At 40.7% G+C, this 25505-nt stretch overlaps 1 non-coding gene and 1 pseudogene across 1 annotated transcript; both read left to right on the top strand.

The window, feature by feature from the left end:
* Positions 1-12232: 12232 nt before the first annotated feature.
* LOC138087323 (small ribosomal subunit protein eS1 pseudogene) lies at positions 12233-14911 on the top strand (annotated as a pseudogene).
* Positions 14912-19526: 4615 nt separating this feature from the next.
* Positions 19527-19608, top strand: TRNAS-UGA (transfer RNA serine (anticodon UGA)). The gene has a single exon. It is a non-coding gene; the product is annotated as a tRNA-Ser (tRNA).
* Positions 19609-25505: the final 5897 nt, after the last annotated feature.

Below are 25505 nucleotides of genomic sequence, written 5' to 3'. Positions count from 1 at the left end.
TTACACAAAAGCTCTGAGCAATCAAGCCTCATCTCTGGCCCTGGATTGAATTCTTCTCTGAAGGCCAAGAATCCTGGTATCTTCTTGGTTCAGCAAAACCTTTCAGTATTTAATTTGATTGGTTTCCCCAACCCACCTGTTTCTTCATCTACTCTCCCCTCTCTCTTGGAGTGACAGTCCCACTCTGACTTCACACATGTTATCAGTAGTTCTAGAGAAATTTTCAAAAATTTCTAAGTAAAACTTTACACATACATCTGAATGGTACACAGTTTTAGAAAAGAAAGTGTCATAAAATCTCAAAAATCATAATTTTTACAATTATTGTTGACTTTATCTTTTGATGAGTAAAAACTTTGCGTTACTAATTTCACCCAAACTAAGAAGTCACTTTGTGTTCTAAGCACTTACTAATGATATAACTTTGAATTAAAAATGCACTGTGCTTTAGGGTTTAAAAAAAGACATAACCTTTCATTTCAGAGCCCATCAGTGACAGAATGGCTTTATTTCTTACTACATTATTTACAAATAATGAGCCAACAATACAAAAATGGGCAGCGGTTTTATAACTGAGATATTCTAATAGTGTATGAAATTAGATAAAATATTTTCCAATTTACAATCTCACACAACATATTAGTTTCTCATTATCTTTTTATTTGTTCATATGACTCTATAAGACCTGACTATTAAAACTGTGCACTATAATTTATCAAGAAATGATTAAGAAATAGGTTAAAGATGGCAAATTGAGCACACCCTTATCTTCTCTTCATCTCAAGACTTCATTAAAATTATGCAGTTAAGCAAACAAGTCCAGCTCCTAAATGATCAGAGAGCAAACAGACCAAACTTGGAACAGTGTTTATGGGAGAAATGCACAGAGATAGGAATAATAGCACGTTCACAGTCCCATGTTGCCCAATACATAGCCAAAAAATGTAAATGGCTAGGTATGTGATATAGGTACTTGCCTGAAATGAAAATATAATAATGCTGCAGGAATTGTAATGAATTACCCATGTACTTGTATTACATACATCTATTTAAATTTTTAATTTAGGGACTTCCCTGGTGGTCCAGTGGTTAAGACTCCATTCTCTCAATGCAGGGACTGGGGTTCAATCCCTGGTGAGGGAACTAGATCTCACATGATGCAATTAAGAGTTCACAGTTCAGTTCAGTTCAGTTCAGTCTCTCAGTTGTGTCCACCTCTTTGCAACCCCATGAACCGCATGCCACAACTAAAAGGATCCTACAATCTGCAAATGAAAAAACAAACAAACAAACAAAATCCCCGTATGCTGCAATGAAGATAGAAGATCCTACATGTTGCAAATAAAACCTATTACAGCCAACCAGATAAATAAATAAATACAGCAAAAATAAAATTTTAATTTAAAAATCAGTAAAGTTCTGTTTTGGAAAAGTTCAGATTAAAAAATAAAATGGCCCATAAAAATTTTATTTGAAAAGTTGCTACTATACTTTCAGTTCAAAAGATTTTATTTTTCCTGAAAGAGTACCAGCTCAAATCATGATAAATCTATTTGAATGTGTCAAAGGCATTTCAAATACAATAGATATCTACAGTGGAATTCTCTATCACTCACTCATTCTCAACTTACTCTCCATTCCTAGATCATACCCACATCCCACCTCCATGCATTGATTCAACATTTAGAGAAGAAGATGTCCTCAGTTTGGAGAAGGGCCACAAGGACTTAGATGGTATATATTCTCTTCTATTGCTCAAAACAATTCAATTCTTGCCCTAAACTTGTGCTTCCTACTCACCTTCTCCAAGCTAGACTTCAACAGTATGTGAACCATGAACTTCCAGATGTTACAGCTAGATTTAGAAAAGGCAGAGGAACCAGAGATCAAATTGCCAGCATCCATTGGATCATAGAAAAAGCAAGAGAGTTCCAGAAAAATATCTACTTCTGCTTCATTGACTATGCTAAAGCCTTTGACTGTGTGGATCACAACACTGTGGAAAATTCTTAAAGAGATAGGAATACCAGACCACCTTACCTGCCTCCTGAGAAATCTGTATGCAGGTTAAGAAGCACAGTTAGAATTAGTCAAAGAAAAACAACATGGCTCCAAATTGGAAAAGGAGTATGTCAAGGCTATATATTGTCACCTTGCTTATTTAACTTATGTGCAGAGTGCATCATGAAAAATGCCAGGCTTGGTAAAGCAGAAGTTGGAATCAAGATTGCCAGGAGAAATATCAATAACCTCAGATATGCAAATGACACCACCCTCATGGAAGAAAGTGAAGAGGAACCAAAAAGTTTCTTGATGAAGGTGAAAGAGGAGAGTCAAAAAGCTGGCTTAAAACTCAACATGTATAATATCATGTATGAAATGAATCACCAGTCCAGGTTCGATGCATGATACTGGATGCTTGGGGCTGGTGCACTGGGATGACCCAGAGGGATGGTACGGGGAAGGAGGAGGGAGGGGGTTCAGGATGGGGAACACGTGTATACCTGTGGCAGATTCATGTTGACGTATGGCAAAACCAATACAATATTGTAAAGTAATTAACCTCCAATTAAAATAAATAAATTTATATTTTAAAAACTCAACATTCACAAAAACGAAGATCATGGCATCCGATCCCATTACTTCATGGCAAGTAGATGGGAAAACAGTGGAAAGAGTGACAGAATTTATTTTCTTGGGCTCCAGAATTACTGCAGATGGTAACTGCAGCCATGAAATTAAAAGACGCTTGCTCCTTGAAGGAAAAGCTATGACCAACCTAGGCAGCATATTAAGAAGCAGAGCTATTACTTTACTGACAATGGTCTGTCTAAGTCAAAGCTATGGTTTTTCCAGAGTCATGTATAGATGTGAGAGTTGGACTATAAAGAAGACTAAGTGCTGAAGAATCAATGCTTTTGAACAGTGGTGTTGGAGAAGCCTCTTGAGAGTCCCTTGGACTGCAAAGAGATCAAACCAGTCCATCCTAAAGGAAATCAGTCCTGAACATTCATTGGAAGGACTGATGCTGAAGCTGAAGCTCCAATACTTTGGCCACGTGATGCGTAGAACTAATTCACTGGAAAAGACCCTGATGCTGGGAAAGACTGAAGGCAGGAGGAGAAGGGGATAACAGAATATAAGATGGTTGGATGGCATCACCGACTCAATGGACATGAGTTTAAGCAAGCTCCAGGAGTTGGTAATCGACAGGCATGTCTGGCTTGCTGCTGTCCATGGGGTCGCAAAGAGTTGGACATGACTGAGCGAATGAACTGACCTGACTCAGCACTCAGCAAAGGAAGATTGGACCCACCTTCCTTGGAAAGTATCTAACTGAACACATCTTCCTTAGGTAATAGTTTAGCAACATCTCTCATTGTTGGAGCATGTTGCCCACAAATATCCCATTATTAGCACCCTCCCCACCCCCATCATTCCAAGCATTTTAGTGCTTCCTGTCATATTTACTTTTTTTCCTGAGAGACATTCAGGAAAACACCATTTTCTCCATTCCATTACATTGCCACTGACGTTTTAATAACACTTATAAGTGAACATTTGGGGGAGCTTCCTGGTGGCCAGAACCGAAATTTGATGCTGCCCTTTAAACAACACAAAAGAACAAGCCACAGTCCGTACCCTTCAAAGTTTCCCTTTCCGTTAAAAGGCTGCAACTGGACCATTAAGAAGGAGACAGATTTTCAGAAAACACTTACCCTCCACCAGGGAATTTATTTTGTCTCATAACAAAATAAAAACACACTGGGATAGTTTTTATTATGTCCAACTCAAACTCTTCCAGAAGCAGTGTCAGTGCCTTCTATCAACTATGTAAAACCCACTTATGGACTTGAGCCTTATTAAATAACTCTTTCCCTTTCTCTTTTTCTAGCCAATTAAAATTCCTTTAACCTGTGTTCAAATATTAATTCTACATTTTAATTAATTCAAATTAATTGTCCTTTTTTTAAAAAAAACAATGAACTTAAGAACTGTGTGAAGATGGACTATGACTATGGTCAAAATCAGTGTGTCATTGGGACTGAAACATTAACAATCATATAATACATTCTGAATCTGGAAGTGAAAGCTGAAAAATCTCCTGTTTCTGGGATTCAAATCAAACAGATAAAAATTTATTGAGTGCTTATCCAAGACAAGCATCCAGTAAAGACAAATATGAAGAAATAAAAGATTCAAAAACATATCTGATCCTGAAAAAGTGAATAATTTAACAGAAGAAAATAATACGGTTTTACCTATCACAAAAGGGATAATTCACATAACAGTCAATTAATCAAAACAAGGAGAAACTATTTATTGCTTATTATCAAAATATAAGAGAATAATCAGACTGGGCATAAGAAAGTCAAGAGTGCAGAGAAACAGATAGCAAGACACTTCCAGTGTGTATGCAAATTGGGAAAACAACTCTAAAGGACAATTTGGCAACAAGTACCAACATCCTTTTTAAAATACATACTTTTAATCAGAAATTGCATATCTAGGGATTTTTCCCAAAGAAATAACCTGTCAAGTATTTAAAGACATATGTACTACAAGGATGAAAGCAACACGGTTTGTAACCATGAATAACTACAAATAATCTAAATGCCCTACAATATGGACGTGAACGTGATGACATAGCTGGCTAACCACCAGCATGGAAATATCTTTAAGATAGGATAAATGGGAAGCTTTATTAACAATACAAAGTATTTTTCCGAATAATATATACCATTGTTTTTAAAGACAAGTAATGTCCCCACAAAAAAATAAAATAAAAATAAAGACAAGCAATGTCCCCACACACTCTAGTATAAAAGGCTTAGAACAAGGCCCGGAAATGTGAATTTTCAATATTCCCCCTCCTTGCACACGCACACACACACACAACTGACCTGGGTAATCCTGGCACAAGTGTTCTATAGAGGACCCTTTGAAACATGGTGTATGAACATACCTCAAATTTGAGAGTGAGTATATATGATAAAATATATATACATATATATGATATATGATAAATGATATGATATGATATATGATAAAAAATATATACAGTCTGGAAGTGATGTTCAATTGGAAGATTGAGAGATAAAAGAATAAGAAAAAGAAATATAATACATCTACTCAGACTATCATGTAACCATTAAAATAATAACCACAGTGACAGAAACAGACAATATGACATAGTTATAACTTATGTCAATCAACAGCCAAAAAAAACAAACAAACCACAAAAATCTAGATCAAAAAAGGCAAAGGAATTTGTGACAACACAGATGGACCTTGAGGGCATTATGTTAAGTAATATCTTTCTCAGACAAAGAAAAACAAATACTGTATGATGTCAGCAATATGTAGAATACTTTTAAAGCTGTACTCATAAAAATAGAGAGTAGAATGGTGGTTACCAGGGGCTATGGGGTAGGGAAACTGGGGAGATGTTATTTAAGGGAACAAACTTGCCACTAGACAATAAATAAGTCCTAAAGATCTGCTGTACAACACAGTGATTGTAGGAAACACACTGTATTATAGATTTCAAAGAGACTAGATCTTAATTATCCTTCCCATAAAAAATGAAATAATAATTATGTGACATGATACAGGTGTAACCTAATGCTGCATTGGTAATCATATTGCAATATACAAATGTATAAAATCAAAACACGGTATATTTAAACCTACATGATATTATAAATCAATTAAATCTTGATTTTAAAAAATAGGCAAAGGATTTAGATAGACATTTTTTCAAAGGAGATATACTAATGGCCTATAAACACATTGGAAAGAGTTCTTAGTCATTAGTCATTCAGTTCAGTTCAGTCAAGTTGCTCAGTCGTGTCCAACTCTTTGCTACCCCATGAATCACAGCATGCCAGGCCTCGCTGTCCATCACCAACTCCCAGAGTTCACTCAGACTCACGTCCATCGAGTCAGTGATGCCATCCAGCCATCTCATCCTCGGTCATCCCCTTCCCCTCCTGCCCCCAATCCCTCCCAGCATCAGAGTCTTTGCCAATGAGTAAACTCTTGGAAATATAAATCTAATTTACAGTGAGGTGAAAAAGCAAGAGAGTTCCAGAAAAACACCTATTTCTGCTTTATTGACTATGCCAATGCCTTTGACTGTGTGGATCACAATAAACTGTGGAAAATTCTGAAAGAGATGGGAATACCAGACCACCTGACCTGCCTCTTGAGAAACCTATATGCAGGTCAGGAAGCAACAGTTAGAACTGGACATGGAACAACAGACTGATTCCAAATAGGAAAAGGAGTGTGTCAAGGCTGTATATTGTCACCCTGCTTATTTAACTTCTATGCAGAGTACATCATGAGAAACGCTGGGCTGGAAGAAGCACAAGCTGGAACCAAGATTGCCAGGAGAAATATAATAACCTCAGATATGCAGATGACACCACCCTTATGGCAGAAAGTGAAGAGGAACTAAAAAGCCTCTTGATGAAGGTGAAAGAGGAGAGTGAAAAAGCTGGCATAAAGCTCAACATTCAGAAAACAAAGATCATGGCATCTGGAGCCATCACTTCGTGGGAAATAGATGGGGAAACAGTGGAAACAGTGTCAGACTTTATTTTGGGGGGCTCCAAAATCACTGCAGATGGTGATTGCAGCCATGAAATTAAAAGACACTTACTCCTTGGAAGGAAAGTTATGACCAACCTAGATAGCATATTCAAAAGCAGAGACACTACTTTGCCAACAAAGGTCCGTCTAGTCAAGGCTATGGTTTTTCCTGTGGTCATGTATGGATGTGAGAGTTGGACTGTGAAGAAGGCTGAGTGCCGAAGAATTGATGCTTTTGAACTGTGGTATTGGAGAAGACTCTTGAGACTCCCTTGGACTGCAAGAAGATCCAACCAGTCCACTCTGAAGGAGATCAGCCCTGGGATTTCTTTGGAGGGAATGATACTGAAGCTGAAACTCCAGTACTTTGGCCACCTCATGCAAAGACTTGACTCATTGGAAAAGCCTCTGATCCTGGGATGGACTGGGGGCAGGAGAAGAAGGGGACAACAGAGGATGAGATGGCTGGATGGTATCACTGACTCGATGGACGTGAGTCTGAGTGAACTCCCAACAGAATTTGAACATCTGTTTGCAGTTCTCTTGAGTAGATACCTGGGAGTGGAATTGTGGGGTCATAGGGTAATTTTATGTTTAACTCTTTGAGGAACTGCCAAACTGTTTTGCAGTGGCTGCATCATTTTACACTTTATCTTTTACATATTACTGTCATCAGTAATGTATGGGGGTTCCAATTTTTCTACATACTAGCCAACACTTATTTTCTATTTTAAAAACTATTGTATCTTAATAGATGTAATGTGGTTCAGTTCAGTTCAGTCACTCAGTTGTGTCCGACTCTTTGCAACCCCATGAACCACAGCACGCCAGGCCTCCCTGTCCATCACCACCTCCCGGAGCTTACCCAAACTCATGTCCATTGAGTCAGTGATGCCATCCAACCATCTCATCTTCTGTTGTTCCTTTCCCCTCCTGCCCTCAATCTTTCCCAGCATCAGGGTCTTTTCAAATGAGTCAGCTCTTCCCATCAGATGGCCAAAGTATTGGAGTTTCAGCTTGAGTATCAGTCCTTCCAATGAACACCCAGGACTGATCTCCTTTAGGATGGACTGGTTGGATCTCCTTGCAGTCTAAGGGACTCTCAAGAGTCTTCTCCAATACCACAGTTCAAAAGCATATTACATTAAGTAAAATATGCCAGACACAAAAAGATAAATACTGTATGATTCTACCTAAGGGAGGTTACCGAGAGCTGAGGAGGAGAGGGAGGAATCAGGAGTTATTGTTTAATAAGCACAGAATTTCCATTCAGGATGATGAGAAGGTTCTGGAAATGGATAATGGTTGGTGGTACAACACTGTAATTGCATTCAGTGTCCCTGAATCCTGAATTGTACACTTAAAAATAGTTAAAATGGCATATTTTGTGTTATGCATATTTTGTCACAATCTTTTAAAGGCAACACAGAAAATTACTGTCAAAACACACATAAAACTTAAAAAATAGTGATGTATGGTATAGTCACATATAACCTTGAAAATGATATGCTAAGTGAAAACAGCTGGACACAAAAATCCACATATCATATGATTCTATTTATATGCAAGGTACAGAATAGGCAAACCTATAGAGAAAGATCTAAGACCATGGCAGCCAGTTCCATCACTTCATGGCAAATAGATGGGGAAACAGTGGAAACAGTGACAGAATTTATTTGGGAGGGGGGCTCCAAAATCACTGCAGATGGTGACTGCAGCCATGAAATTAAAAGACGCTTGCTCCTTGGAAGAAAGCTTATGACCAACCTCAACAGCATATTAAAAAGCAAAGACATTACTTTGCCAACAAAGGTCCATCCAGACAAAGCTATGGTTTTTCCAGTAGTCATGTATGGATGTGAGAGTTGGACTATAAAGAAAGCTGAGTCCCGAAGAATTGATGCTTTTGAGCTGTGGTGTTAGAGAAGACTCTTGAAAGTCCCTTGGACTGCAAGGAGATCAAACCAGTCCATCCTAAAGAAAATCAGTCCTGAATATTCACTGAAAGGACTGATGCTGAAACTGAAACTCCAATACTTCGGCCACCTGATGTGAAGAACTGACTTACTGGAAAAAACCCTGATGCTGAGAAAGATTGAGGGCAGGAGGAGAAGGGGATCACAGAGGATGAGATGGTTGGATGGCATCACCGACTCTATAGACATGAGTTTGAGTAAGCTCCTGGAGTTGGTGGTGGACAGGGAAGCCTGGCGTGCTGCAGTCCATGGGGTCGCAGAGTCAGACACGACTGAGCGACTCAAATGAACTGAACTGATAGGGACAGAAACATATTAATTGCCAGGAAACAGAAAGAGTGAAAGAGTAGGGAGTGATTGCTTAATGGGTACAGGGTTTCCTCCTAGGATGATGAAAATGTTCTGTAGTAAGATATTGTGGAAAAACCCAAATGAACTTTTTGGCTAGCCCAATAGATAATGTTGATGCTTTCACGTAATGAATGTACTGGAAGCCCCTGACATGTACTTTAATGGTTAAAATTGGGAATTTTATGTTATATGAATTTATCTCAATAAAACAAAAGCAGAAAAATTGTCACATACACAATTAAAATTATGCAAAAACCTATGTAAGTGTAAGGGGAAAGATAAAGCAGAGATGCTAAAAAAGGCTTAAGTGGGTCAGGGTTTTTTCTATTTCTTAAAACTTTTTATAACATTATTACATTGTTTTCATAATAAAAAGAGAACTATCATGTATCAAGTACCTACTAAAAATTAAGCACTCTGTTAGGCATTTTCATGAATCGTAGGTACTTTCCAACATACTGGGTGAACAGGAAACATTTGATAGAAACATGGAAAGGAGAGCAAAGGAATCTAGTTATGGGCATGGGGGGTTGAATTCTTAGTTATGTATTGCTGTTTAACAATCCCAAAACATGGCTTTAGAAGAAAGATTTGTACATTTAATTCATAAGCTTATATAAGCTGCCTAAGGTCAACACTTGATTTTCCCTTATAATTGAATAGCCCCAAAGAGAAATCAGAATTAGTAAGAGACAGCATTCTTTTACAAAGAACCAGGACAATGTTAAAGTTATAATTCCTTAAAGTTAGGACTTCCCTGGTGGCTCAGACGGTTAAGCATTTGTCTACAATGTAGGAGACCTGGGTTTGATCCCTGGATCGGGAAGATCCCCTGGAGAAGGAAATGGCAATCCACTCCAGTACTATTGCCTGAAAATCCCATGGACAGAGGAGCCTGGTAGGCTACAGCCCATGGGGTCATAAAGAGTCGGACACAACGGAGCAACTTTACCTTACCTTACTCCTTAAAGTTAAAAGAAAACTGGTCTATGAGTTGTTTTCCAATCAATTTTAACTATAATGCAGTGATCATAGCTATATTTTTATATAATTCATAAAGTTATTTTTATGACCTCTGTTCATAATTTCAGTTGCCTTTATAAAAGCCACTTGGAGTAACAACCTGGAGGGTAGGACTGGGTAGGCGGTCGGAGAGAGACTCAAGAGGGCGGGGAGATGTGTATGCTTATGACTGATTCACACTGTTGTATGGCAGAAGCCAACACAAAATTGTAAAGAAATTACTCTCCAATTAAAAATAAATTTAAAAAAATAATTTTTAAAAAAATCCCACTTGGAAACCCCAGTACCATCAATTCTATATAGAGAGCCAGTCCAGAGAGTTTTATAAGGCAATTCAATTCTTATTAATAAGCTGGGTGAAGATTTCATCCTTAATAAATTTATTCTGCCCTTTTGATATTTAATTGCACTTAAAAGCATACTAAGATGTCTTCCCTGGTGGCTCAGATGGTTAAGCATCTGTCTACAATGTGGGAGACCCGGGTTCGATCCCTGGGTCGGGAAGATCCCCTGGAGAAGGAAATGGCAATCCACTCCAGTACTATTGCCTGGAAAATCCCATGGACAGAGGAGCCTGGACAGCCCATGGGGTCGCAAAGAGTCAGACACAACTGAGCGACTTTACCTTACCTTTACCTTACCTAAGATGCCTTTAGTAAATCTAGATCTCTGCTATTTCAAAATCAGTAGGTGCTACTATTGAGAACTCAAGACTGAATATCATACCAGCATCATACCCTTCAAGAAAAGAGGATTCCATCGTTCTTGACTTTATTTCTTAGTTGACATGGCATTAGAGGACTGATTAGGTAGGAAAATCCTACCAACAAATTGTTCTAGTCCTTACTAGGATATATCTCCAGTCTTCTTTAAAATATATACATATAAGCAATCTAATGATCAAAAAGCAATCCACAACTAATTGCTTAGACTTTAAAAGCACAGTTGGTGGCTTCCCAAGTGGCTCAGTGGTAAAGAATCTGCCTGCCAATGCAGGAGATGCAAGAGACACAGGTTCCATCCCTAGGAAGAGCCCCTGGAGGAGGAAATGGCAACCCACTCCAGTATTCTTTAACCTTGGAAATCCCATGAACAGAGGAGCCTGGTAAGCTACAGTCCACAGAAACTCAGTCAGACACGAATGAGCACACACACATGCAAAAATACAGTCATTTGCAAAGGAATAATTTTCAAGAGAATTATTTACATCACTTTTCAAGATGTCTGTAATTTAACAACTAAATTTTCATCAGGGTTTTGCTGCCAATAAATCAGTAAATTTTTTGGCCATTCTGAACTAAGCCCCTTACATATGTTGTCACAAATGTACAGCTAGGTTTATTCTCCAATCAGTATAGAATTAAATTCAAGAATCTTGAATGGTGGCTAAGCCTCTTAAACTCTGCAGTTGTTACCAATTCTCTTCCTTTTAAATGAAGTACAAAAGCACAAAAAGCAGCTAAGTTAAAATTTCCACACTCTGATTACCTATCATTGGTTACCATATGTACTGTGCAGTGCTGAGTTCAATTCAATTCAGTAGCTCAGTCGTGTCCGACTCTTTACAACCCCATGGACTGCAGCACGCCAGGCTTCCCTGTCCATCACCACCTCCCAGAGCTTGCTCAAACTCATGTCCCATAGAGTCGGTGATGTCATCCAGCCATCTCATCCTTTGTTGTTCCCTTCTCCTCTTGCCTTCAATCTTTCTCAGCATCAGGGTTCTTCGCATCAGGAGGCCAAAGTATTGGAGTTTCAGTTTCAGCATCAGTCCTTCCAGTGAATATTCAGCACTGATTTCCTTTAAGATGGACTGGTTTGATCTCCTTGCAGTCCAAGGGACTCTCAAGAGTCTTCTCCAACACCACAGTTCAAAAGCATCAATTCTTCAGCACTCAGCTTTCTTTGCAGTCCAACTCTCACATCCATACATGACTATTGGAAAAACCATAGCTTTGACTAGATGGACCTTTGTTGGTTGTGTGCTGTGTAGGATGCCCATAAAAATACAATTGTATAATGGAAAGAACAGGGATTCTGAGAGAGTCTGATTGGCCCAGCTTGAGCTGTCTGGTGGACAGAATTCAAAGATAGCTCCCCAGATCCCTGCCCACACTGTACACAGCCTGTATAATCCCCCTCACTTGAGCAGGATCTGTGGTATGATGCAATAGTCACTGCAGGAATTACATTATATTATATAAAACTCTACTGTAGTAAACTAGAGAGCAGTTTTCTCCTGCTGGCCTTGAAAACCCCAACTACCATGTTGTAGAGAGGGCCACATGGCAAGGTAAGTGTGCAGCCTCTAGGAACTAAGAAAGGTCCTCCTCTGATGGCCAAAAAGTCCTGAAACCACAGGAGCTGAATTCTGGCAACAACTAGTGATCCTAGAAGAGGATCCCAAGCCTTAGACTGAGAACAAAGTCTCAGTCAGCACCTTGAAAACTGGTGAGACCCTAAGCAGAGGACACAGTCAACCCGTGACCACACATCTGACCCACGGAAACATAAGATAATAAATCCATGTTGTTTATGCCACTAAGTTTCTGATAACCTATTATTCAGCAACAGAAAACCAAGTCCCATGCCTACCCCTTAACCAGAGCAGGATGGAATACCTTGACTAACAGATGAAGTAAGTCCACATCCAATGGGAGAGGATCCATCCTCCTAAAGCGCAATTGAAGTGTCATCATCAGTTTGGAGGATGCATACTGGAAAAAAGAAAAGCAAAAATTATCCACCACAATATATTCAGTATCTGATATTTCATAGGCTTTCAGTGTTCAACTCACAACTCTTCCCTATTGTTGGCTCCCTAATCTCCCTCCCAATGCAAGAGATACAGGTTCGATCCCTGGGTTGGGAAGATCCTCTGCAGAAGGAAATGGCATCCCACTCCAATATTCTTGCCTGGAAAATCCCATGAATAGAGGAGACTGGCAGGCTACAGCCCATGGGGTCGAAAAGAGTCAGACACGATTGAGCATGCATGCACACTGCCGTACACACACTTCTAGAGCTACATGTCACTGAGCCAGAGACTAACAGAGAAAACATGAGGGCAACAAAATCTAGTAAACAAAGTAGGCTAATAAAACAGATTATAGTCTTGGATCTGCCCACTAATTAGATGTGTGACCTTGGGCAACCACTCATGGGCCACAGTTCCTATCTGAAAATAAAAGGATTGGACTAGCTCTAATGTTATTCCAACATTTAAATTCTGATTTATTAAAATTGGGGGGATCATCAAAATAATTCAAATTAAGTTCTGATTTGTTATAAAAGGACAAAGAAATGTCACACTGCTCCCAAACATATGCCTTATCCCTCTCAGGATTCTGCTTCTGAAAGTGGCATCAAGAAAGTTTTCGAGTGAAAGCCACAAATATTTGCCTTCCACACACAAATTAGCTTAATAAAAACTACCACATAAAGGAACAAAATCTGGGGGTGCTATGGAGTAGGAGGCAACCAGAATCACAGGGGACCTTTATAAACTAAAATGTCCATAGTTGAAAATCAAATTTTTATGATGTTATTGTCTTGAATGATAACATATCATAATTGGGTTGAAACATATGTATTTCATTTTTTTTCTGTTACTTGCCACTCACTGCAGTAAATGGCAAGGCTAAAGAGCTAATGCTGGAAAAGAACTAATTTAGAAATTCACACTTTTAAAAAATAACACCTATAATAAATTTGACCTCCTGGCTCATTTTAGCAATATGATAAATCATTTTAAAAGGCAATTTAAGCTTTTTAAAAATCTACAGTAACTCAAAGAAGCTGAAAATTAAAATTCAGAGGAAAAATCATCAAAATAATGTTAAACCTAGGGTATTGCATTTTTTAAATGATTCAAAGAAAAATTACTCACAATTGTTCTTATCAAATGCACATTAATTTTGTAATATTCTTTTCCTTTGCAGCATTCCTTTCGTCTACACAAACACACAAAAACCCTCAGTAGAATTTCTGACTGAACTATTTTAACCATAATCAACTCTCATTACTGTCAAGTGTTTAAGCAAGTGAAGAAAATTCTTAAAAGGGGAAGTTAGGGAAGAGTAAGAATTTTCCATAAATATTATCATTCAACGACACAGAAGAAAGGAATTTTTAAAAGACTTCAACTTTTGGCTCTCTGAGCGGCACCACGGCGGTCGGCAAGAACAAGTGCCTTACGAAAGGAGGCAAAGAGGGAGCCAAGAAGAAAGTGGTTGACCCATTTTATAAAAAAGATTGGTATGATGTGACAGCACCAGCTATGTTCAATATAAGGAATATTGGGAAAACACTGGTCACGAGAACTCAAGGAACCAAAATCGTATCTGATGGCCTCAAAGGTCGTGTTTTTGAAGTGAGTCTTGCTGATCTGCAGAATGATGAAGTAGCATTTAGAAAATTCAAGCTAATTACTGAGGATGTTCAGGGCAAAAACTGCCTGGCTAACTTTCATGGTATGTATCTTACCCGTGGCAAAACGTGCTCCATGGTCAAAAAATGGCAGACCATGATTGAAGCTCACGTTGATCTCAAGACTACCGATGGTTACTTGCTTCGTCTGTTCTATGTGGGTTTTACTAAAAAGCACAACAATCAGATTCGGAAGACCTCTTACGGCCCAGCACCAGCAGGTGCGCCAGATCTGCAAGAAGATGGTGGAAATCATGACCTGAGAGGTGCAGACAAATAACTTGAAAGAGGTGGTCAATAAATTGATTCCAGATAGCATTGGAAAAGACATAGAAAAGGCTTGCCAATCTATTTATCCACTCCATGATGTCTTCGTTAGAAAAGTAAAAATGCTGAAGAAGACCAAATTTGAATTGGGAAAACTCATGGAGCTACATGGTGAAGGTAGTAGTTCTGGAAAAGCTACCGGGGATGAGACAGGTGCTAAAGTTGAACGAGCTGATGGATACGAGCCACCAGTCCAAGAATTGGGATAAAATGCAAACTCTTAATGGTGACAAATAAAAGATCTTATTTGTGGTAAAAAATAAATAAATAAATAAATAAATAAATAAATAAAAAGACTTCAATATATAACCAATAAATAGTAAGATAAAATTATAGATCATCTCAGCACACATAGAATATAAGAGATATAAAGACAAAGCTTTATTTCTTCTTGGATAGTGTCTAGTAGAAAAGCAAACGTCAATATAAATGTTAATATACATGATAAAAGTACATGTGCATACATGATACAAAAGTAAATGTTAATATACATGATAAAAGTTATGCCTGGAAATATCAGAATAATTTTGCTCTCATATAGTGTTCATAAAGAAACTGAGACCACCCACATAGCTCTGCCAAATTAAAATCAAACAAAAAGATAAAATTTTTAAAAGCAAAATCTCAAATTAGATAAAACTTATTCTTACAATTCTCAAGTATTTTGCTCCTCATCCACAATTCAGTTCAGTTCAGTTCAGTTCAGTCGCTCAGTCATGTCCGACTCTTTGCGACCCCATGAATCACAGCACACCAGGCCTCCCTGTCCATCACCATCTCCCAGAGCTCACTCAGACTCACGTCCATCGAGTCTGTGATGCCATCCAGCCATCTCATCCTGGGTCGTCCCCTTCTCCTCCTGCCCCCAATCCCTCTCAGCATCAGAGTCTTTTCCAATGAGTCATCCACAATTAAATAGATTTAAACTAAAGGAGATCAGTCCTGGGTGTTCATTGGAGGGATTTATGCTGAAGCTGAAACTCCACTACTTTGGCCACCTCATGACTCACTGGAAAAGACTCTGATGCTGGGAGGGATTGGGTGCAGGAAGAGAAGGGGACAACAGAGGATGAGATGGCTGGATGGCATCACTGACTCAATGGACATGAGTTTGAGTGAACTCCGGGAGTTGGTGATGGACAGGGAGGCCTGGCGTGCTGCAATTCATGGGGTCGCAAAGAGTCGGAAACGACTGAGCAACTGAACTGAACTGAACTGAGACACTTAGTACCTTGTTTTAGTTAAGCTGTTGTTCTGTCACTCTGTTGTGTCCGACCCTACAACCCCATGGACTGCAGCATGCCAGGCTTCCCTGACCTTCACCATCTGCCAGAGTTTGCTCAAACTCATATGCATTGAATCAATGATGCTATCCAATCATCTCTTCCACTGTCATCCCCTTCACCTCCTGCCTTCAATCCTTCCCAGCATCAGGGTCTTTTCCAATAAGTCAGCTCTTCACATCAAGTGGTCAAAGTATTGGAGCTTCAGCTTCAGCATCAGTCCTTTCAATGAATATTCAGGACTGATTTCCTTTAGGATTTACAGGTTTGATCTCCTTGCTGCCCAAGGGACTCTCAAGAGTCTTCTCCAGCACCACAGTTTGAAAGCATCTATTCTTTGGTGCTCAGCCTTCTTAATGGTCCAAATTTTTCACATCTGTACATGACAACTGGAAAAACCATAGCTTTGACTAGACAGACCTTTGTCAGCAAAGTGATGTTTCTGCTTTTTAATATGCTGTCTATATTTGTAATAGCTTTTCTTCCAAGGAGCAAGCATCATTGGACCTCATGGCCGCAGTCACCATCCACAGAGATTTTGGAGCTCAAGAAAAAGTCACTGTTTCCATTGTTTCCCCATCTATTTGCCATGAGATGATGGGACTGGATGCCATGATATTAGTTTTTTGAATGTTGAGTTTTAAGTCAACTTTTTGACTCTCCTCTTTCACCTTCATCACAAGGCTCTCGAGTTCCTCTTTGCTTTCTGCCATAATGGTGGTGTCATAGGTCATTGATATTTCTCCCAGCAGTCTTGATTCCAGCTTGTGATTCATTCATTCACAGCCTGGCATTTCTCATGATGTACTCTGCATATAACTTAAATAAGCAGGATGACAATGTACAGGCTTGATGTACTCCTTTCCCAATTTGAAACCAGTCTGTTGTTCCATGTTCAGCTCTGTTGCTTCTTGACCTGTCTACAGGTTTCTCAGGAAGCAGGTAAGGTGGTCTGGTATTCCCATATCTTTAAGAATTTTCCTCAGCTTGTTGTAATCCACACAGTCCAAAGCTTTAGCATAGTCAATGAAGCAGAAGTAGATGATTTTCTGGAATTCCCTTGCTTTTTCTAGATCCAACAGATGTCGGCAGTTGATCACTGGTTGATGATCGCTGGTTCCTCTGCCTTTTCTAAGTCCAGCTTGTATATCTGGAAGTTCTCAGTTCATGGACCGTTGAAGCCTAGCTTGAAGGATTTTGAGTATTCCCTTTCTAGCTTGTGAAATGAGTGCAATTGTGCAGTAGTTTGAACACTTTTTGGCATTGCCCTGCTTTGGGATTGGAATAAAAACTGACCTTTTCCAGTCCTGTGGCCACTGCTGAATTTTCCAAGTTTGGTGGCATATTGAGTGCAGCACTTAGCTAAGGGAGATGGCCGACAAACACGGGAAGAGATGTTCAACATCACTAATTATTCAGTTCAGTTCAGTTCACTCTCTCAGTCGTGTCCAACTCTTTGCGACCCCATGGATCGCATCACTAATTATTAGAGAAATGCAAATCAAAACTACTATGAGATGCCACTTCACATCTGTCAGAATGGCCATCATTTTAAAAATCTACAGACAATGCTGGAAAGGTTGTGGAGAAAAGAGAACCTTCTTGCATTGTTGGTGGGAATGTAAACTGATACAACCACTTTATGGAAGTTCCTTAAAAAACTAAAACTGAAACTACCATATGACCCAGCAATACCTCTGCTTGGCACATACCCAGAGAAAATCATAATTCAAAATGACACATGCACCCAAAGGTTCGCTGAAGCACTATTTCCAATAGCCAGATTATGGAAGCAACCTAAATGTTCATCAGCAGAAGAATGGATAAAGTGGTACCTATATACAGTGGGATATTAATTACTCGGTCATAAAAATGAGTAAAATTGGATCCTTTGTGGAGATGTGGATGGACCTAGAGATTGTCATACAGAGTGAAGTCAATCAGAAAGAGAAAAACAAATATTATATATTAATGCACTGGGCTTCCCAGGCGGCACTAGAGGTAAAGAATCCACTTTCCAATCAAGAGACATCAGAGATGCAGGTTCAATTCCTGCATCGGGAAGATCCATATGTATGGAATCTAGAAAAATGGTACTAATGAAACTGTTTGCAGGATTGGAATAGAGACACAGAGGTTGAAAACAGACATGTGAGCATGAAGAGGGTGGGGAAGAAGACAGTGCGACAAATTGAGAACGTAGCGCATATATGTGTGTGTATACACCCTAGGGAACTCCACTCAGTGCTCTGCAGTGACCTAAATGGGAAGGAAAGCCAAAGAGTGGATATATGTATGGCTGATTCACTTTTCTATGCAGCAGAAAATAACACAACATTGTAAAGCAACTATACTCCAATAAAAATTATTTTTTTAAAAGTTTAGATGAGAAAGGTACTGGAAAAATATCTCAAGAAAATTCACACAACTTTCAACTGAGGTCACTTAACATCTGGTCTTCCAAAGAGCAAGAATTCGTTCTCCAGCCTTACTATGAAATCCCGGCCCACGCCCAGGAAAATTTCTGCATCTGTGAAAATTTCTGTGAGAAATTACCATGAGAAAGATGGTAACGTTTCCCTGAACAGGTTCAGAAATTTAAAGTAATAAAAGGCCTCCTATGGTTTTCTGAAGATCTTCCTTCAACAGACAGAACTTTCGGGTAGTAGGACGCCACAGTGCGCGAGTAGGAGGTGCTTGCATGCACCCTGGGATTCCCAGCGCCAACCCTTGGGCCACATTCCCGCCTCAGTTCTCTGAGGTAAGAACCAGGGAGGGTACAGACCTACCGGATTCTGAGAACCTTAACGAAATAACGCAGTTAAAGTACCCAGTGCAGAAGCTACACTTAACAAGTGGGGGTGGGGGTGGAATTAATGGCATTTAAAGGTAAAATGCAGACCTAATTCGCAGAACTCTGTTCTCAAGGCATCCCCAAGTCACCCGGTCAACTGAGAAAACTGAGGCCACAATCGGGCACATTTTCTTCCAGAAGGGCTCAGCAACGAAGGGGTCAATGGGGAGAAAAGACTGCATGGGCAAGAGCCTGGGAGAGGCGAGCCCCGGGGCAGCTGCGGAGGGCTCATGCATGCCCGCACTCCTCCCTATCATTCCGCAAAAAGAGGAGCGCTCAAACGCGATCTCCGCGGTCAAACCAGTCCAAGATGCAGAACTTTTCCAGGGCGCGGGCCCGCAACACTGAAGGAGAGAGTTATTTGTTTCAGATCTCTCTCTGTGACCGAATGAGGAAGCGGGAGGGCAAACAGCAGGTCTGAGACCGGAAGCTAAGTGGCGATTTTCGATTTTCCAAGCACATGGAAGGGAAGGATTTCTAAGATCCTCCCTTAAAGGCGTTTACTTAAACTACTTAAGGGAGATTTTATTATTTCTTCGCGTTAACGAGGTAGCTCCTGCAACTTGAGCCCCGACCGCCTCTCACAGCAGACCTCCGGGAGATTGTAGGCCCCGCCCACTAGCGTGTCTGGTGCGCCTGTGCTCAGTTTTAACACTAAAGTGTCTCCGCCTTCCCTTTTTCGCCGTGGCAGCGATGGCCGAGTGGTTAAGGCGTTGGACTTGAAATCCAATGGGGTCTCCCCGCGCAGGTTCGAACCCTGCTCGCTGCGGAAGCGGTTGGTTTCACTCTTTTTTTCACCGATTTCTAATAAATACCTTCAAATGATAATCTGCCTTCTTCAGCTGAATTTCCGGTATCTGCCGGCTAAATGGTCTGACTACAGAGAAATTAAACGTGTCAAAGAAAAGCCAGTAAGTGTCAGTGCTGTGAACATGCCGCTGTTCACACTAATGGAAATAGTCTTTCTTTATCCTAAACAGCAAGCTAATCTTTCAGAATCTTGTTCCTCATTCGCAGGATAAAAATAAAATGAAGATAAATATTGGTGAGAATTTTCAGGCTACGATAGCCTGAACAAGCTATCATCTCATTAAAACTGATGGCAAACCTAATATTATCTCTCCTTCCATCCCAGAATCACCTTCACCTTCACCTCACAACATCTAAAAGTGGTGTGAAATGCAAACTTCTAAAAGTTCAACTTCTAAAGTAGAATAGGTAGATCCGCACGATGGAACGCTGCATGTAGCCACTAAAATATTACAGACATGGAAAGACTTTTCCAATATATTTCCAAATGCAAAAAGTTGGACAGGTGGAAAGACAATATATATTATTATCACATTTTTGTTAAACAATTCATTTATATAATCATTTATGTGGAAGGAATGGCAGAAAAAAAGAATAAATGGGGGCTGGAAAGAAAGAACCAAAATGTTAGCAGTAATTATTATCTCTGGATGGTGGAATTTGGGGGGGTTTTAATTTTAGTTTTCCTAAAAGATAGTTTTTTGTTTAACTTAGTTTTCTAAAATGTGTGTATTTATCCAGTTTTGTGGTTTTTTTTAATAATAAAAGGACCAACTCTAGCAGCTTAAGCACATAAGTGGTTTGTCTCAAGAAATCTGGAAACAGTTAACTCTCCAATGGAACAATGGAACAGTGCTCTTTCCAGCTTTCTTTTCTGCCATTTTTATTTTATTTTATTTTTTGTCCACATGGCACATGTGGGATCTTAGCTCTCCAACCAGGGGAACCATGCCCCCTGCCTTGGAAGGACCAGTCTTAACTAGTGGGCTGCCAGGGAAGTCCCTCTGCTCTGCCATTCTTAATGCACAGGCCACATTCCAAGCATGTTGTCTCATTGTGCTAATATGATTGCCAGACCTCCAGACCTCACATCTATATTCAGCTAAAAAGCAAAAAGACAAAAACCCTGTTTATATCTCATTTCCTTGAACTGTGTAACATGACTACCACTCAGTTCAGTTCAGTTCAGTCGCTCAGTTGTGTCCAACTCCCACCAGTTACAAGGAATTCTAATGAAATAAGTGTTTTAAGCTGAGTGTATTGTTACCCAATTCAAAATTAGAATTTCACTGATAAGGAAGAAAAATGGATGGATATAGAGTGGACAATCAACTGTTTCTGCCACACTCTTCTATAGGAAAGTCAAAATTTCTAGGCGTAAGACCTTCAAAATAAGTCCCCTATCTGCCTCCCCAGCCTTCCCGTCCTTCTCTTCCATCTCCTTTTGAGTTATTAGAAGGCTTCCCAGCCCTGTTTGATGGCTCTTATCTTTGAATGTTTTCGCTTGTTCACACACAATTGCCTTCCTAGTTAGAAGGAGGCAGCATGTGACCTAGGCCCAACCAATCAGATGTGCTCACTGCCCCCAACTTTCAATCAGAGGTATTAATGCAAAGAAGCAGGGAGGGTAAGGATCCACCCTGTTGGTAAGCAGAGGCCACAGTGGCAGCTGCAGAGATTGCTAAGGGTAGCAGCACCAAGGCTACAAATGAAGTTTACAGTCAGTCCTTCCACAGAAGCAACAGTAGTGTCATCATTCCACAGTGTCGTCATTCCACATTGATCTTGGACTTTGCCTAGCCTAACTTACTCCTGTCCCATTTTCCAAAAGTGGCTGTGCAGCCCTCCTGGCGATCCTATGAACTATTTGATTTCCTTCCAGTAAGTATTCTGCTTAAATCAGGCCCAGTCAATTTCTTTTCTTCCAAACACCAGATATAGCTTCTCTCTTCACCTCACCATTACCTGCTGGGAAAACTCATGCTCTTTCTTCAAGTGTCACCTTCTGGGTAAAGCATTCGTGCAACTTCCAGGTTTGACCCCAGAGGCCCCATTTTTATTCTTTTATTCTCGCTACTTATTATAGCAAATCTCACATTGAACTATTTCTGCCCATTTGCCTCTCTGCCCACTAAACAGTAAATTTCCTGCAAATGTAAAAAGGGATCATGTCTCATCTTTGTATCCCTGACTAGCACAGAGAAGGTACTCTATAAATCTTTAATAAAGGAATGAATAAATATATGAATCAACACACAAGTCCACAGTCCACCCCTAGAATACCCTGGAAAAAATGGCCGGGGGGAAGCAAACTTGTTATCTTCCTTTTGAAGACCACTTACCTTTGCCTCAAGAGCAATTCTCCTGGGTTTCCTTACCCTACTGCTCTCCACCCAGGTGTCCTTTCCCAACAAAATCTCTTGCTTTGTCAGCACATGTGTCTCCTCGGACAATTCATTTCCGAGTATTAAACAAGAGCCCAGTTTCGGGCCCTGGAAGGGGTCCACCTTCCTGCAACAAATGTCGACTCTGGTGGGATTCTTCTTTGCTGAGATTGACATCCTGACCACTCGGGGTACTCAGGGGCCAGCTTGCCTGCCAATGGACCAGACCCAGCGGCCACAACTGGGACCCTTTTGTCCCTGGTCTCCTCCTGACGCAGACGACTGGCCAGAGTGCCCCGACCGGTAAGGAACAAGAGACTTTATTGACCTCTCTCCCCTTCCCTCTCTCTTTCCTCTCCTTAACCCTTCCTATCCTTCCCTGTTTTTCCAGTCCACCGGTCCTGGACGCAGGAATCTGGTCGAAGGGCCCTCAGCCTAAGCTGAGGATTGGAGACTGATCACCTCCTCTTGGCAGAGAACTCGAATTCTGGTTCTGGTCTGGTCTGATTGCTGATAGGGCCGAGTTCCAGTCCTCCCTTCTCTGGAGGCTCAGGGAAAAGGCCCCAAACGCCTGGGCATCTGTAGGTGGCAGGAGACGTCTGTAAGGCCACCCCTTTCGCCCCCCCACCTCCCGCCTCCTCCCCCTTCTTCTTTCAACCTGGCTTCCTTTCCTCCCTTGAAATCTTTGATGTTAATACTTGGATTCTTGTATTTAAGGGCTTCCCTGGGTGGTGCAGAGGTTAAAGCGTCTGCCTGCAATGCGGGAGACCTGGTTTCGATCCCTGGGTTAAAGCGTCTGCCTGCAATGTGGGAGACCTGGGTTCAATCCCTGGGTCGGCAAGATCCCCTGGAGAAGGAAATGGCAACCCACTGCAGTATTCTTGCCTGGAGAATCCCATGGACGGAGGAGCTTGGTGGGCTACAGTCCACAGATCGCAAAGAGTCGGACACGACTGTGCGACTTCACTTCACTTTCACTTTACCTTTGCCTCAGGCTTCCCAGGTGGTACAGTGGTAAAGAATGCAGGTTCCTGAGTTGGGAAGATCCCCTGAAGGAGGGAATGGCAACGCACTCCAGTATTCTTGCCTGGAAAATCCTATGGACAGAGGAGCCTGGTGTGCTACAGTCCATAGGATCACAAAGAGTCAAACACAAATGAAGCGACTTAGACACGCAACCTTTGTCTTAGCGTGAACGTGAGTTAATTTAATATATAACATCTTCCTCCCTTCCTTACCTTTCCATTTCCTTCCCTTTCCTTATTTTTTCCTTGCCATCTTTTTATTTTTCTTCTGTTCCCTTGTCTTGTAGCACTGAAAGAACCAACTGAACCAGGAGGCAAGTGCATACAGACCTCTATTTCTCTGGGCAACCTCCATGCCCATCTCCCTATGAGTGGTTCACTTTCACCCTGGCCTCCATGTAACCTGAATGTCATCTCTCTCCGTGGGGAGCAAAGAAAAATCCACAGAAGATTTTGGAGATGTGGAAGTGGTTCTGTAGCACACTCCTCAGAGGACACAACCTCAACTTCTTCTCTTCCACCTTTGTCTTCATCCCAGTTGCCCAGCACCTTCACTCTCCTGTGCATCCCTGAAGCCTACAATTTCCAACCCAACTTCATATGGTGAATGATCTTGAGGATTTTCCCCCAAGATCCCAGCTCTCTCACTCTTTTATAATACAGAGTAATTAAGTCTCATCCCTGTGCATTGGCATCAGTGTGCCCAACAATCAAAGAGCCCCTCTTAGAAGGCAGAGGAAGTTATAAATATGGTTCCAAAGTCTCCTTACACTACCTCAGATATTTCTCTATCCACTTCTATTAATACAAAATAAATCCTTTAAAAAGTAAATAAATAAATCCTTCAACTTCCCAGAAAAGTTTTTCAATGTAGATAAACTGAAGAGAATTTTTTGTAAATTGTAATCAGTTGATCTGTAAGCAAACACTGAACTCTTAACCATCCCTCCTCACCTTCCAAATCCAGGTCCTTCTCCATCTGTGCTTCCAGTTTGCAGCATCTTGACCCACTGAGCAGGACATACCCACTTGGAATTATCCTGATACTTCCTATTCCCCACCTCATCTATCCACCCCAAGTGCCCCTGAGGTTACCCCTAAATATGCTCAGAATCCACTCTGTTCCAAATCTACCACCATCACCCAATCTAAGTCAACATCACCTCTCAGGCTGATTACTTCTCAGCCTCCTGTCTCCCCCATCTACCCTTCCTCCCCTTTAATCTACTGTCCATAAAATAAAATTTAATATACTGGGAATTACCTGGTGGTTATGACTCTGCTTTCACTGCTGTGGGCCCAGGTTCAATCCCTGTTAGGGGAACTAAGATCCAGCAAGCCACGTGACACAGCCAAAAAAATACTTAATGCACATTTGGTCTAATAACTCTGGTCTGAAGACCTTTCTTGAGATTCCCAAGTGCTCTTACAATAAAGACTAAACTCCCTACAATGACCCCTTAGCTCCCCATGATCCTGCCAGCATTCCAACTGGGCTTCTCCCACTCATTCTCTGGCAAGATATACTGTCCTTTCCTTTAGCTTCCTGAAGAGATTCCACTCTTTCCCACCTTAGGAATTTTATGTATGTTCCAGTGCAACCCTCCCCATCAAATTAGGTTGCCTTCTTATGTGATTTCATACCATTTTATTCTTTTTTTTTTCACAACATTTACTGTACTATGTGACACATTAGTATGAATATTTGCTTAATTTCTCTCTGCATGTGAACATATAGTGTGGGATATATATGTGTGTTTAACCACTGAAACTCCTTATCTGGTCCTTAGTGGGCCCGCAATAAATAATTTTGCTGAATGACTTTTGTGGTTGAGAAGATCAGCAAGCACAAGGTCTCAAAATGGGACTCCTCTGGTGGCCCAGTGGTTGGGAATCCACCTTGCAATATGGGGGACAAGGGTTTGATCCTGGGCAAGGAACTAAGTTCCCACATGCCTCAAAGCAACTAAGTCCACAGCAGAAGGATCCTGCATGAGGCAACAGAGATCCCCCTATGCTGCAACCAAGAACTGAATGCCACCAAATAAATTTTTTTAAACAGATCTCAGAATACTTGAAACAGTAGGAGATAGAGTCTCTAATGAGGGTGGGTATACTCTGCTTTCCTTCAGCTTTCAGGGATGAATCAAAACTGTACCTGAGGGATTTCTCTGGCGGCTCAGTGGTAAAGAATCTGCCCGCCAATGCACAGCACAGAGCTTTGATCCCCAGTTCAGAAAGATCCCACATGCTGCGGAGCAACTAAACCCATGCACCACAACTACTGAGCCTGTGCTCTAGAGCCCAGGAGCCACAACCACTCAAGCCCTCAAGCTCTAGAGATTCTGCTCTTCTATAAGAGAGGCCACTCCAATGAGAAGCCCACACACCACACTGAAGACCCAGCACAGCCCAAAATAAATATAAATAAATTAAAACTTTTAAAA

Source organism: Capricornis sumatraensis, chromosome 10, assembly GCF_032405125.1.
Source record: "Capricornis sumatraensis isolate serow.1 chromosome 10, serow.2, whole genome shotgun sequence".
NCBI lineage: Eukaryota > Metazoa > Chordata > Mammalia > Artiodactyla > Bovidae > Capricornis > Capricornis sumatraensis.
The sequence above is the reverse complement of the archived record's forward strand: the minus strand, read 5'-3'. Positions and strand labels throughout refer to the sequence as shown.